Source organism: Oncorhynchus keta, chromosome 16, assembly GCF_023373465.1.
Source record: "Oncorhynchus keta strain PuntledgeMale-10-30-2019 chromosome 16, Oket_V2, whole genome shotgun sequence".
NCBI lineage: Eukaryota > Metazoa > Chordata > Actinopteri > Salmoniformes > Salmonidae > Oncorhynchus > Oncorhynchus keta.
This window is the reverse complement of record NC_068436.1, coordinates 11,039,125-11,054,881: the sequence shown is the minus strand read 5'-3', so window position 1 is coordinate 11,054,881 and position 15,757 is coordinate 11,039,125. Positions and strand designations below refer to the sequence as shown.

Here is a 15,757-nt window from a genome sequence, read left to right as displayed (position 1 = left end):
GGTATTACTAGTGTTAATATTGGTGTTAATGGGGTATTACTAGTGTTAATATTGTTGTTAATGAGGTAATCATTGTGTTCATAGTGGTGTTAATGGGGTATTACTTCAGAGAAGCAATTGTGATAGTGGTTCGGTCGTTACAATATGTTTTTTACAGTTGCGTTCTTGCCTCTGCGACTCAATTCCATATGGCTGTTGAAACATGAGATCATCTGACGGGCGAGATGGTCTGCTCATTATTTACCTGTTGGATCACTTGTGACAATGGTCCGTCTGAATGAACAGATTTGTTCTGAGCCCTTGGCTGAATGAAGCGTGATCAGACTGTACCAACCTCCTCACACACATCCCTTCCCCATAGCGCCCACTCGTGTGTGAGCTGAGCAGCGGGTTGCCCTTGCCCCCCTACAGCATCTGCGATTCATCACCATGGCATCACCATGGCATGGGTTGGCAGGACACAGCTCCTCATGCTGGCAGCAGGGATGGATGCCATCATTCTTACCCTACTCTGCCTAGTTAGTTAACATGTTAGTTTCAGTCAGTGGCATGGGTTTGCCAAAACTCAACGAGCAGCAGATCTGATTGGTGCTGCCTGGGGTTGAATCAAACTGTTGGATTATGGGTAGAGGGTGTCAAAGTGTGCTATAGTGACTCATCCAGCCTGGGGAGGGAGGGAGGGATTCATGGCAAAAACTGGAAGACTGGCCAATAGTTTTTAACCTCAGACCAACAGGCTGCTGAATAGTCGCTACTTGTCAGATACCTACTCCTCCTATACTCATTACAGTCTTCACTCTTCCTCAACCCCAATGGACATGTATTTATTCACCACTGCTACAGTTATGATGTATGTAGTGCTAGTTCTGTTTACAGTGTTGTTGTTTATTCCCTTTTCATGATTTTATTTCACCTCGTCCTGCATGCTGGAGCTCGGAGCCTAAGACTTTCACTGTACCCTGCAATCACACCTGCAACCCTGTACATGTGACTCTCAAACCCTCTGAATCTGAGAGAGAGGGAGAGAGAGTGTGTGGAGCAGAGTGGTCAAGCTGTGAGCAGCGTACTGTGCAATCAGGCTCTCTCCACGCAATCACCCTCCAGTTACCCTAGAATCCCTCCCAAAGTCTGAATCTCTGCCAGTTAAACCACAGCAGTCTGAATCCCTCCAATTACATTGTTTCCTTTTCTCAGAAACCCACCAATTACAGCGCAGCAGAGCAGAGTTTGGGAATCCCTGTATCTATATGTATGTCACGAAACTTAACAGGGAAGAGCGTTTTCTTGAATGAAGTTGGGTTTTTAACTGGGTCAAGCGATTAGAGGTTTCAATGACCACAGACACTCACATGTTTGTGAATGAGCATACACTACTACTAAGTTTGGGGTCACTTAGAAATGTTGTTGTTTTTGAAAGAAAAGCACATTTTTGTCCATTAAAATAACATACAATTGATCAGAAATACAGTGTAGACATTGTTAATGTTGTAAATTATTATCTACATAGGTGTACAGAGGCCCATTGGCATGTTGTGTTGGCTAATCCAAGTTTATGATTTTGAAAGGCTAATTGATCATTAGAAAACCCTTTTGCAATTATGTTAGCACAGATGAAAACTGTTGTCTGATTAAAGAAGCGATAAAACTGGCCTTCTTTAGACTAGTTGAGTATCTGGAGCATCAGCATTTGTTGGTTCGATTACAAACTTTTGAACGGTAGTGTATATTACACATTTTAGAGTGGCCTTTTATTGTCCCCAGCACAAGGTGTACCTGTGTAATGATCATGCTGTTTAATCAACTTCTTGAAATGCCACATCTGTCAGGTGGATGGATTATCTTGACAAAGGAGAAATGCTCACTAACAGGGTTGTAACCAAGTTTGTGCAAAAAATTGAATTTTGTTTTGGGCTTATGGAAAATGTATTTTATTTTATCTCATGAAACATGTTTACATGTTGCATTTATATTTTTGTTCAGTATATCAAGCTATATATATTTTTTTTTACATACTATTTAGTTAGCTAGTATGGATATTCGGACCCAGCTCATAACACATTTGCACACACAAGTCAAGAGTTAGAATTCTTGAAATAACAGGACTAAATACAACTAAACAGAGATTCATTCTGGAGAGCTTTGCATGCTATGCACTTCTGTGGCAAACCAACCCATGTTGTACCTTGATTGCATCTTGTTGCGTTCCTCACATTCGTTCCAGCAGCTGCATAGGGGATTACTTGGGTTTTTATTTAGTCTTTTTTAATAAAAAACGTGGTGTATTTATATTCGAGAGGACCCAAATCCTGTTTGCCTGCTGTCTCTAGGGTGCATTGTTTGTGACAAGAGTCTTAAAAATGAACTATCATGTTTACAGACTAAAAACCTTAAAGACTGTGAAAAATGAAAGCAAATGCAGAACCCAATGCTTCGACTCAGAAATAGAACAAGCCACCGGCTCCTTGGGGACAGAGAATTCAGCCTCAGAGGAACAAATCTGAAACAGACCCGTAGGGAAATGGACTTGTGCTGTGTACAACAGGCTGGTTCATTTGTTAATGGTTGAAGTTGATGTTCATTACAATAGACCTAACTTATTAGTACATTATTCTTGCCAATGCTTTTTCATACAGAGTGTACTTGGCACAATAAAGGGTTAGAGACTTATTGACACTGAATAACTAGACAGATGTGTGAACATTACAACACTGCAATAAGCCACACAGGAAGTAACGGGCATTTGTGACGGGGTGGGATCAGGGTCAACAGAGTGCTTCAGCTGGCCCTAAACTGGAGAAACAGATTGATGAAGTCTGAGTTTTCGGCGTCCTCTCTCTCTCGTTCCTCTGGCCTATTTCTCCCTACCTACCTGGGCCCCTTGTGTGTGTGCTTAGGAGGAGATGTCATTTATAACATTTTCATCCTGTCCCTACACACACACGCAAGCACATGCACTCGCTGATATTCTCTTATTTTCTTGGGCAAGTCAGAAACACCTTCTTATGAGTTGCAGGGGAAAGTGACACAAGCAATTTGCAACTGAACACCCAGCGCCATTACAAAAATAAAGTGTGTGTGATATACGGGTGTAAATAGCCTGTTGTTATTCTATGTAATAGGGTTACTCAGTATTGCTTCCAGGTGTGGTGACTGGGCGAGTTGAAGAACAGACAGCCAAGGCCAGACACGGCTCTGAAACCCTATGCTTCCCTACTAGAGAGAGCTCGCGTTCTTCCCACCAACTATTTTTGTGGAGAATCTAAGGAGGAAATTGTCATTTCATTTCTAGCTGATTTTAACACACACACACACACACACACACACACACACACACACACACACACACACACACACACACACACACACACACACACACACACACACACACACACACACACACACACGCACATGCGCATGCACACACACACTCGTACACTCTCTCTTACACACACACACCTACACACTCTCTCTCTCTGACACACACTTACACACTCTCTCTCTCTCTCTCTCTCTCTCTCTCACACACACACACACACACACACACACACACACACACACACACACACACACACACACACACACCCTCTCTCTCTCTCTCTCTCACACACACACACACACACACACACACACACACACACACACACACACACACACACACACACACACACACACACACATCCAACTGCAGTCTCTTTCCCATTGTAATTCATGTGATTAACCTTGTGAGTCCCACCTCAGCACAGCATTGCAGTATCATGTTCATGGGGATAGGGTTTGTATACATTAACCAGATGCATAAAACATCCCCTTTGACACACACACCACACGGCAGGAACACAAGGGTCTGATTTGTTAACATGTAGAAATGGCTGTGACAGTAATGGAAAAGGTTGTTATGAACCCGTAATGAACTGAGAAGTTACAGCTTCCGGAAAGGAGGGAAAGAAGGAAGGAGAGATGGAGGGAGGGAAGGATTGAGGGAAGGAGGGGTGGAGGGGGTATAATGATTCTGACATTCTAACACAGGCGTGATGTTTTTACATTGATCAGGCCCAGACTGTTTGTGTGTGTGTGTGTGTGTGTGTGTGTGTGTGTGTGTGTGTGTGTGTGTGTGTGCGTGCGTGTGAGATAAAGAGACTGCGTTTCCACGTAGAGTGTTGAAGTGTATATGCTTGCCGGCCAGTGCAAACAAAGATGCCGGTGATGGGTTTTAAACAGTCTATTGAATTCATTAGCACGGATTGCTAATCAGTGGGTATCTGAAGCTCTAATGGCTAGTGCTAACATAGGAGTTTCTAAGTCCAAGCCAACTATGCAACCAGATCTCCTAGTTTCCCTTTGACATTTGACGTATTACGGATGAACGTCTATTTTTATGCATTCATTCTCCGTGGTTAAAGGGTTAAACCAGAAACAACTCAAAGCTTAACAGTTTAGGCATTCATTCTCCGTGGTTAAAGGGTTAAACCAGAAACAACACAAAGCTTAACAGTTTAGGCATTCATTCTCCGTGGTTAAAGGGTTAAACCAGAAACAACTGCTTAAAGTTTAGGCCCTGAAATCCCTGAAACTGTCTGCCCCCTCAATATTACACTCACCAGCTCTATGAAGACACTATGTCCTTTCCAATGGAGAACACAGGGGTTTCAATACCTCGGGATCTTCATAACACCAGATCTGAATAGCCTTTAAGGAAAATTATCTTCCACTCCTGGATCGAATCAAGAACGATCTCCAAACCTGGATCTCCCTCCCAATTAGCTTAGTAGCAAGAATTACTGTCATCCGTATGAACTTCCTCCCTAGACTGAACTACTAATTTCAGATGCTCCCATGCTATCTCCCAGTTTCCTTCTTCAAAACAACTAACCAAAGCATCACCAAATTTATATGGGGCAATAAAAAACCTAGGATTAAGTTCTCCACTCTATCGAAACCTGAATCTAAGGGTGGTCTTGCCCTTCCCTCCCTTCAATTGTACTACTGGTCTGCCCAAATCCGCAACATGCTAACATGGATCACAAACAGACAAGAGTCAACATGGATTCAGATAGAAGCCCAATCCTGTGGTTCATTGCCCTTAAGCTCAATTATATTCATTAATAACTTTAGTGAAGTGGGCAACATAGCCAAAACCTTTGTGATTTACAGCACCCTACTAGCATGGAGGGACTGTAAGAAATACCTGGGCATTTCCTCCCAAATATGTTCTCACTCGCCTATAGTAGGCAACCCAGACTTGCCAAAAGCCCTGAGGGATGCCAACTTTGGCATACTCTTGGAATCAGGACCTTTTCAGACCTATTTCATCAGAAAACCACTACACTGAAATCCTTTCAAGAGCTCTGCAGTGAATTCAATGTGCCAAGATCCCATTTTTTAAAATATCTTCAAATTAGACATGTAATTTCCTAATTTATTTCCAAGAGGAGGTTCAGAACTCAGTTGAATGAAGTTGAAACCCTTCTTGTCACAGCACAATCCATTAAAGGCAAAATATCTTATATCTATAGACTCCTTTCTGAGAAAGGAGGCTCCTCCTTTACTCCTTTGAAAATAATCTGGGAAAAGGACCTTGGTCTGACTATCAGTGATGAGTTATGGGCGGAGGTTTGTAACAGGGTATACTGCACCTCTACTAATGTCAAAATGAATCTAATTACACATTTTTGTACAAATTCTATTACACTCCTTTGAGACTCCATAGAATGAAAACAGATATGTCTCCTAACTGTAAAAGATGTACCTCTGAAAGTGGAACCTATATGCATGTATTTTGGAGCTGTAGAGAGATTGCCAGATTGTGGCAATCTATACATACTGCTGCACAGAAAATACTAGATGTACAGTTTGATATGACCCCGTGTATCTATCTCCTTAATGCCCAGCAGGACTTTGTCCTTGATCCTGACAAAGAAAATTTGCTTATGACTATTACATACTTTGCTAAGAAATGTATTCTTCTATTGTGGGCCTTGAAAAGCTCACTTCTGACCTCCACAAGAGACAGCCCAAGTTTGATAGACTCTGGTCTCCACTATTCAACTATATTTCAAACTGGACAGAGTGGATGGGGTGATTTTAGGGAAATGAGCAGATACATGTTGTGTAAGGTGCTGTAAAATCTAAAAACAAATGATTGGCTCGTCATCTCAGCGAAGGCTAGAAATAGCTAATAAGAACCTTGATAGTGCTGCTGCAAGTGTTATATATGTTTTTATTTTTTTAAATATTTTATTTTAATTGTATTTATTTTATTTTATTATATATATATATATATATATATATATATATATTTTTTTTAAGCCTGTCACAGTGAATGTGGAATGTGTTTTGTTGGTTGATTGAAAAACAAGAAAACTTAATGAAACTTTAAATTGAAAGAAAAAAACAAATGTCTGAAATCAAAGTCTATTTCTAGTGTCCAGGCTGAAATATGAGCTGGCTACTTAGAATGGGCCACAGCTTGGTTAGGTGACATCGTTGAGGAGTTTGAATGGAAACTGACCAGACCCCTACACAGTCCAGTCCAAACCTGCTGATTCGATGACTCAACACACACACACACACTCCTTATGTCCCTCCACCCCTCTGTCCCTTCACCCCCTTTTTCTTCCAGACGAGAACAGCAGGTCAGAATAAAAGCAGTGAATGAGATTATTATTCTGTGTGTGTGTGTGTGTGTGTGTGTGTGTGTGTGTGTGTGTGTGTGTGTGTGTGTGTGTGAGCGTGCGTGCGTGCGTGCGTGCGTGTTTGTCGCCTCCACACCCAATCTCTCAACTATCTCTGGAATGAGAAGTGCTGAGCAGGACATAACAAGGGGCAGGATACTATCACCACAGTGAGACACAGCCAGGGGAGGAGAGAAGGCGTCCCTTTAAGACTGTACTGTAGGAAATATATTACACAGCTCACAAACAATGATCATCGGTTTGTGAAAGTGACTTATGCTTGCTGTAACGTTACTCTGATAATTAACGGGGTTGTGGTTTCATTTTCTGCGGGAGGGAAATATTTGTTTTGGGCTTGGCTTTCTCGATCCCGTTTGGCAACAATCAGCAAACCGCTTATGACTGTAGTTGTGATATTTTGAAGCAAACAAAATACCACAAGGACCATGTAATATTTACCCAGAGAACGCAAACAATATCTCATCTCCTGTCACCGACGCCACTACTCACAACGGTCCATTTGAAGTTGTATCCATGCTCTATAACTGATCGGTACTGTTGTTACCACTTTGAGTGGTTTCATAATAGTCATCTATTATTAGTAGGCTAGTCTAGAAAGTACCTGAGCTGTTTATTGTTTTCTGTTAAAACACTCCCCTGTGTGTGTGTGTGTGTGTGTGTGTGTGTGTGTGTGTGTGTGTGTGTGTGTGTGTGTGTGTGTGTGTGTGTGTGTGTGTGTGTGTGTGTGTATCCACTCTTATCTCCCAGACTCCGTGTGTCCCTGTGCATTATTTTAGTACTTCTCCATAAACGGCCTCCTCAGTGCCTCCCATGTCGACACCTCGGGCCGGCCGCAAATCCCATCCGTTTTATGAAGTGATCCACATTTTTATGGCAGGATTCACGGCAGCATTACCTCTTCCAGGCAGAAAATCAAGAAGCTGCGTTCCCAGCGCTCCGGTCGCCCCGTGTGTCAGAATTTGTTGTATTTCCCAAATGAGAAACGCTGAGTGTAAAGAGAGAGGGCTATTTCCAGAAAACACAGGAATAATCTCCACATATACACCCTAGGGGTTCGTTATCAAACAAACCGTTTTAGACAATTTGTTGAGATGGCTGATTTGCAGTTAATTTAAGTAGGATTTATAAGACTTTAAAAAGTTGTATTCTTTTCAGTAATTTTGAAGTCTGTACTGTATGTGTTTCTATATCAAATAATCTATTATCGTAGTCTATATTGGTCCCTGAGGTCATTTCCTTTCTTCTGTGGTTCAGCGGCTCAAAACCAGTGTATATAGAGGGGATGTTTTCGCTTTATGACTCTGAACGATAAAACATCAACACCCACACTGCAAAACCCCGGAGTGCATGCTCTTAGCGGCCATTTTGTTTTTTCTGGCTATTTGCCTTGTAGGTGTAGTGGATTATTGCTAATAGAGGCGTCGTTCTCGCTTCTCCCTTATCAGGCAGAGAGCAGTGCCTCTCCTGTTCTCCTCAGTCTAGCAGGGGTCTCCCTCAGTCTAGCAGGGGCCCCCAAATCCCCTTCCTGCCCCCTTCGCCCCTGCCACCTCCATGGAACCTCAATCCCATCCCCATGGGGTGCCAACGGTTCCTCTGAGCCTACCCTGCCTACATCACCTCCCCGCACCCCCCTTCACCACTCTTCAACCCCCTTCCCCCTTCCCCACTGTCCTCATATTCGCCTTCCTTGAAAAGAGCCCAAAAAAGCACACTAATGTAAATAAATCCCTGTCTCATCTCTCTTCCCCGTCTCTCTTTATCCTTTTAGATATAATGGATGGTAAATGTTGCCCAAATCCATTGCCTTTCTTACCACCGAAGAAACTACCGTCAGCAAGATAACCATCACATTAGACACCATCGGGATATCCTCACAAATCATAATCAATGGACTCGGAAATGCTGCCGTGATGGCGCAATCATCACGGATAGAACGCGGCTGCTGAAATTGTCTGGGATGTTTTTCTGATGAATGATCAGATGTACAGTATTGCACAGTATGTTGAAATATTAAGGGGTTTTCAAAGCTTGTCCTACTGGCCCAAAATGGCCATTCTATGAGGAGGGCCGAGGCCCTGGAATGTAGTTAGTGAGGAGGAGACCGGGGAGGATAGACTTCCCTCCAATGAGGACACTATAGGGAACATTTTCATACTGGACCCCCCCGGATGGCTCCCCAGTGTCCTCCTTCCTAAGTAGCATTCCAGGGCCTCGTCTGCCTCATAGGTCACCATTTTGGGCCAAAAGTAACTTTATATTTCAACATACTACCATAAATCTGATCCTTAATCAAAAACAATTGTGTGGGTGGCTGTATCTGTTCCCTCCCTGTCCAGTAACTCTCACATGACCACTATACACACTAACGGTGTCTGTGAAGGAGCACAGTTCTGTCTGCACATTCGTTTTTCTGAACACGAAGTACCTGTTTCCCACATTATTGACACTAAATACTGTACTGCGCCCATTATTCCGGGTTATTATGGTAAAGGGGAATGTGTACTTAATAACCTACTTCCATACGATAGTAAGTAATTGGGGTGTAGACAAACATTTAGACAAAACATGTAGACAAACATTTCTCCTACTACTTTGGCCTGGTGATTTGTTGAAAAAGAAACCAACTAGTGTTTGTTCTCTTCTTTTTTAATGTAGGACGAAGAGCTGATCGCCAGACGCACAGCGAAGCAGCCATACTGGGCTTTCCTGAGAGACCAATGGAATTTTCTCTTTCAAAATATATATAACTCCCATTGGTTCATTTGATTTTGAAGAGGACTGGATTGGTCAGATGACTTCCATTTACGCGGCATACCGACTCCCTGGTAAGAACGTTTCTATTTGATTTGATTCTATTCACTGAACCCTGTTAAAGTCATTCCTTGACACTTTACATCAAATGCAATACAATGTTTGAATAATGAATAAGTAGATTGTTCTAATTCATGCTATAAAGAAATATAAATGAGAAGGAATGTATACATGCATTTCAAAACCCTGGTAGAATCCAGTGTCGTTGTAGAATCCATATTTCTGCCTGCACTCACATGGCAGCTCGTATTCCCTGAGACACCCTCTGCTTACGTCACTTCCTGTTGAGAAAGCCCCAGCATTTCGAGACCTAATGAAATGCTTATGACAAACTCAGCTAGCCAATCAGCGTGTGTACAGCAGGCGAATCAAAGCCAGTGCCTTCTTGCGATATTACTATGCACACCGACGCTTTGGTGTGGATGCGTAGTGCACATCACGCCATTCGGGGGGGGGGGGGCAGAGTTTTTCGGAGTACTAGAAGTGTTTGAAATGACATTGTCCCACATATCACTTTGGAATTATACCCCCTCCATTCTATCTTTCAGAAATGTTTTGACAATGAATAGAGCAGCATCTCAGCGAAGTAGGGCAACGATGGCGGGGTCTGCATTCACAAGATATGCATTTTAGAATGCAAGATATTTTGGGCTGAAGTGATTTGAATAGGCTATTCATTAAAAGTCACCAGTAGTGCGTCTAAGTTCATCACTATGTATGTACTGTAATTATATACTGTATTTATTTACTGTCATTTGTTCTGACTGGCCACAGAAGCGCGTCTTCCTCAATTTGTGACATGAACTGACGTTTTTTTTTAACAGTCTTCACTTCACAGGGCTCTTCTGGAAACGACACATATTGTTGGGTTAAGAATTTCTTTCTCTGCAAAGAAAGAGAGAAGAGAGCCTGGGTCAGGTGGTGGCCGTTGAGGGGGCATGGTTCAAATGATGTTTTCACCCGATTGAATGGCAAGAGTTGGAGTATATATTATTGGGCTTTCACGCAGATAATACCGGTTGATGAAAGCGTTGTTTTGATGTGCCACAGCCAGGGCGATAGGGAGGCTGTATTCTCTGATAACTTCATCGCAGCGTGGGGTCAGAACGCTAGTAGAGAGAGAGAGAGAACACGGAGAAAAGGGGATTAAGGCAAGTGCTGCATTTTGGAACCTCAGCCGGAGACCACCTGCTGAGTCACAGGGCCCTGGACTATAGCTACTGTTTCTGATGCTAATGCCATTGTCTGTCTGCCTGCCTCTCTCTATCCTCTCTCTATCCTCTCTCTGCCCCTCTCTCTCCCTGTCTCTCTCTCTCTCTCCATTTATCTCCTTCTTTCTCGCTCTCTTCCCTCTCTCTGTCTCTCTCGTCTCTCTCAATCTCTCCAGCTCTCTCTCTATTTTCTGTCTCTCTCTGTCTCTCTCTCTATTTCTCTCTCCCCCTTCTCACCCCTCTGTAAGAGAAGAGAGAGTTTCTTCCCCTTTCATGAGGAAGGATTAGCCGGTGGACATTTTTCTTCTTCTACCCCTTTTCAGCAATGCCAAAGAAGAATCCATTTTCCTATTGGTTGCCATAGAGAGTGACATGTACAAAGAGCGTGAACTATACGATTGTAGATGTGTCCGGTGTCCAGTTCTTCCTCCCTTTCGTCACGAGAGAGGAACTTTCAGCGAAAATACAACTTTTAAAAAGAGAAGAAAAAAAGCTATTCAAAGATAATTATCTACAGCAGGGGTCAACTCTTGAAAAAGCCTCATTTCTTTCTCTTGTGAATTGGAACTAATGGTTTGTATGGGGATGCATAGGGTTAACCGCCCTCTGTGAGTCTATCTGACTAAGGCCTTTTCTCCATCTGGGGGACAGAGGGGATCTGGAAAGCACCTCTTTTTTTACTGTCACCGTAGGTGGGAGCTTTGGGAGCTGAAGATGACTATCAAATGGCGGAGTCGTTTACATTTACAATGTCGTCACGTTACAATATTTGGCTCGGCACAAGAAAGCATGAAAGTCAGCTAACAGATAATAATAATAAAAAACGCTATTCAAATATTTCCTTACCTCAGTTTGAGTTAGTCGCTCATAATATTAACATAACATACAGTATGTACATACTATTATGTCATACCATACAAGGCTATTATTGACCTAAATGGGAGGTTCATACTCCTTAAACGAGGCTATGGATATTGGGCATGTTAAACAGCTGGAGGTTGGGTCTCGTGACCTGTCCAAACGTTATTGTATCACCAAAGCTTTATTAGAAGATCACATTGGGGAGGCAGTCAAACAGTGAGCAGACACTCCCTTGTGTAGCCTATAGGACTTGTGATATACACCACTGTAGATGCATCGGTATTGCATGTTTCATGGGAGCCAGGAGGTCAGGTCCTTTGATGGAAGGAAGTCAGGTTCAGTCATTTCCTCTAGCATGTCCTGCTCCATACATAACAGTGGTGATAAATGACTACAGGACTGCGAGATAGAGGAGACCGTAGAAGGACACCCGCCACCGTACACCACGCAGGTGTCCAACCACGTCTGGTTCCACTTTACCCAGCATGCAGGAGGAGACGCCAATAACTTTTAGGCTATGCGACATCGGTAATGTGCAGCGTAGGAGCCTCCCTATCCCTGGAGAGAAGGAGATCTGGGGAGATTTTGGGAGAGTTCAGCAGGTCAAGTACGATATCGCTAAGATGTTTAGTGCGCTAAGTCGTGGTTCAATATCCTGTTGTGTATTTATTGTTGTGTCTCTTCATGCATTAAACTCTTTGTCTTGCCTTTTTACCATAGAATGTAGGAAAAATGTGGCTCCTCGACTGATTCAACAAAACCCTCCAAACACATAAACATGTCAGTTTGGTTTGCTTTTATTTGAGGCCTTTTTGTGATTCTCTGTAGCGTTGCACATGTTTCCCAGAGCCTTGTATGCAGTCAGGACATCCTCCAACGACGAGAAGGACTTAATTGGCCTGTCAGTCTTTTGATTAGCGCGGACAATGTTTATCAAACCTCCTCATATTAATGTGTCCCTCTCCCCTCCGCTAGAGACTGGTCAGAGAGGCTTGCTGATCCCTCCTGCCAACTCTAAATAGCATGTTCCTGGAAAGAGCTCCACATGGGCAATTATACAATTACATCACTGCAGATTCAGACAGATGTCTCATAATATGTCTGAGATGTAATCATTCTTCACCTAATGTGTTTAGAGAAGAAAAATGATCTCGAATGCACACAATGTAGATGTCTTTGTGGTAATGTGGTATGACTCTCAAGCGCACAACGTTTACAACTACTACTACCACTAAGATTATTAATACATTCATAGTAAGAATTAAACAATAATACTTGTACGCATTTGTACAATTCTGTGGTTTGCTACAGTATATCCCTGTCTGTCTTTTCAGATAAATGCATGTACTTGAAGGGATTACAACAGTCTTTCCCTTTTTCTTTCTGCCCCTTGCCTGGCTGACTGCAGACAGGATTAGTTGTAAAATAAAAACGCTAAGACATATTTTTCACTGCTCTTAGCATAGACTATTCGTCACCCATGAACTCTTTGTTAATCCGTCCTCAAGCGACAATGTCTTGTCCAATAACCTGGAGCATTACTGCAGAGAGATGCCTTCAGAGAACATACCTGACCATTTAACCCGGAGTTAAACTAAAGTGAACTGTGTCCTCTGCAGTGCCACCCCTTTCCTGAAAATACCAGGCTCAGAACGGAGACGGAGACTAGGAAGGGATCCACACTCTATTGTTCTAAGATGGCTGACTGTTTTAAAAAAAATAACATCTTTCCCTTTAATTGCTTCGAACATAAAACACAGAAAATCCCCCCGCTGCTCAGGGCTCCCAGCCTCCCAGAAGTAGGATTTTGGTCATGATTGATTGTTTACCCCTTTAAATGCGTTGTTGGATGCTAAGGCCAAACTATTATAGTGAAGCTGGGAGGATAGAGGAGAGGGTTGGGGCTGTTCCCTGGCGCCAGTGGTAAAGCCCGTTGACATTGTCATCGACTTAGACCCGGGCCGCCTGGCCACACAAACACCCCCTTGAGACACCATTGTTATGGGGAGGGGGGGGACAGTGGGCAGCCACACTGTAGACTATTCTCTATTATTGTGACAGGTAATGTGATACAACTGTATGATGGTTTTAATAATGATAATTATGTCTTCCTAGCATATAGGCTTTCTATGCTTTCTTTGAAGTTACTCAAGTATAATATTTGGTCATTATAATTCAGCTGTTTGAAAGTCCAACACGGATGATCGCACATACCGCCTCAAGCCAAAACAAATATTACAGTAGTATATATTTTCTGTTGATAACCATGAATTTGAAAGATGAGCAATTTCAATGTCCATTCTTTATAAAATCCACAGACATATCATGACTGGGTCATTTCATCATCGTAGACTCATTTCCCCAAGCCCGCCAGTGACCAGCCTAATATTTAGTCTGAATCCATCTGAACAGTATGAATAGAGATACATACTCATGAATATGTATCCATGTTTTTGAATCATTTTCAGGCTTATCAACTTCAGATTGACAGCCAAAAGGTCACGATTCATAATAATATATGCCATTTAGCGTATGATTTCATTCAAAGCGACCTACAACAGTGAGTGCGTACCATTTTGTGCTGGTGGCCCCAGCGGGAATCAAACCCACGGTCCTGGTGTTGCTAGCGCACCAGGCTCTTACCAACTGAACCACACAGGACCATTCATAGGCTTCTCTGAATGAAAACTGCATAATTTAATTATCTTTCTTGATTTCCTTTATGATTCTTTTAATCCCAGTTAGTGGTCCCAAAAGCGGCCTAATATTGTGATTGGGACTGACAGGGTTATGGAAATGGATGAGATCTGTTTGAAAGGTGACCTTTTAGAGCGGGACTCTCAGGACCCGCGGTCACAATACAGCTGCCTCAGCTCTTTAGTTCCCTTCTCCGTGTGTCACGTCAAAATATCTCCCCCTCATCAAGAAAACAGAAAAACTAGGGCCCCTCGTTCCCCAAAGCAGTCTGAGGGAAATATCAACCATTATCACACCTGAGGCCCTTCTATTCTGATAACATCTAGTGCTACATGCTAATCACACCCTCCCTTTCTAATAGGTGATGCTAATGCTAACTAAGACCCAGAAGGCTTACAGTGTGTATTGGTTCCACATGTTAAGGCCAATCAGACCAAGAGATTACTTCATTACTCAAGGTGCCTCGGACGATTACCCTATGGATGCTAATGTTGCATACACATTATACATGCTAAAGTCGTTTATTTCCTCAAGGTGTTGAAATATATGAACTCTATATGGAATGTAATACTAGGCTGGCCGTGACTAGCAAGTCTCAGTGATGTTATTGAGACACTCAGAGGTGTGTGTGTGTGTGTGTGTGTGTGTGTGTGTGTGTGTGTGTGTGTGTGTGTGTGTGTGTGTGTGTGTGTGTGTGTGTGTGTGTGTGTGTGTGTGTGTGTGTGTGTGTGTGTGTGTGTGTGTGTGTGTGTGTGTGTGTGTGTGTGTGTGTGTGTGTGTGTGTATGTGTGTGTGTGTGTGTGTGTGTGTGTGTGTGTGTGTGTGTGTGTGTGTGTGTGTGTGTGTGTGTGTGTGTGTGTGTGTGTGTGTGTGAGCGAGGGAGCCGAGGTAGAGTAATATAGTTATGCTGCCAGTGTTGTTTTAATGTGGACATTACTATGGGAGAAGGCAGGCTAACTCATGCTATAAACCCCAGATCCAGCCGAGACATATCGCAGGGAACTGCAAACTGCAAATGGTCCCTTTCAGAGTTTCTCATCGCTTGTTCCGTTCTGTCAAAACGCTTTGTAAGCAGGCTTAGTTTCAGAGTCCCTCCATCCATACATTTGATACGTTTTGGAAAAACAAAACAGTGCCGTCGCCCCTGTACCAAACTGTCTGGTATTGTTTAAATATCTCATGAAATATGCATTTTAGTACTCCGAGTTCGATGATGTCAGGGAGAGGAAGGTGTGGTGAACTTGCAGCGTTTCACAAAGAGGCGTGTGATTTTAAAACAGGAAAAGCACTGCACTTGCACTTTCACTCGCTCCTCTTTCCAAAGCATTTTCTGAAATGTATTTATCACGAATCAAATAAACAGAGCCAGCAGTGACCGCAACAATCGTGTAAACTTTCAGAAACCATATTGTATAGGCCAGGATAGATTTACCCATATCAAGCTCTGGCCATGAACTAGTCAGGTCCCAATGGACGCCACTAAAT

General features: G+C 42.9%; 1 protein-coding gene across 1 annotated transcript in view; it reads left to right on the top strand.

Annotated features, from left to right (window-relative positions):
* Positions 1–15,757, top strand: part of LOC118395557 (teneurin-3-like) — a 797,463-nt gene that overhangs the window by 308,412 nt on the left and 473,294 nt on the right. Inside the window, 1 exon segment of the mRNA XM_052464676.1 lies at positions 9,348–9,517. The gene's annotated coding sequence lies outside the window, so the exon portion shown is untranslated.